The sequence below is a fragment of the Hippocampus comes genome, unplaced genomic scaffold (assembly GCF_001891065.2).
Source record: "Hippocampus comes isolate QL1 unplaced genomic scaffold, H_comes_QL1_v1.1 scaffold284, whole genome shotgun sequence".
Lineage (NCBI taxonomy): Eukaryota > Metazoa > Chordata > Actinopteri > Syngnathiformes > Syngnathidae > Hippocampus > Hippocampus comes.
In genome coordinates, this window is record NW_017804807.1 from 7,569 (window position 1) to 8,068 (window position 500).

Genomic DNA, 500 nt, shown 5'->3' on the forward strand with positions numbered 1-500 from the left:
AATAACAGGAAGAAGAGCAAAAAGTGTTGCCTGCAGGTCTGTGCTCGTAGGTGGACTCTGGCGGTGAGCAGGTGACTCCCTCTTGTGGCACAGAGGACCCAAGGACAATCTTCCTTCAACTCTGAAAAATGAAAGGACGCTTGTTGTGTCAACTCTGAAAAATAAAATGAGGCTTGTTGTGTTGGGTCTGTCTCAGTGACAGACTGAGGCTGCTGTTGTCTTCTTCTCTGATCAAAACAATGTTGTCTTTTCCTCTGATAAAAATAATGTCCCTAGCGGATATTCCACGATATGCACCCTATTAAAAATATTCATTCCGTGTCTTTGGGGATTTTTTCACTTTTAAATTATTCTGCGGGCCTGATCAAACCTACTTGCGGGCCGGTTCCGGCCGTATGTTATACACCCCTGATGAGTAGTAAGGCGTTTTTAGTCGAAAAAAACGACCATGAAAAGTAAGGCGTTTTTAGCCGAAAAAAACGACCATGTATAGTAAGGCG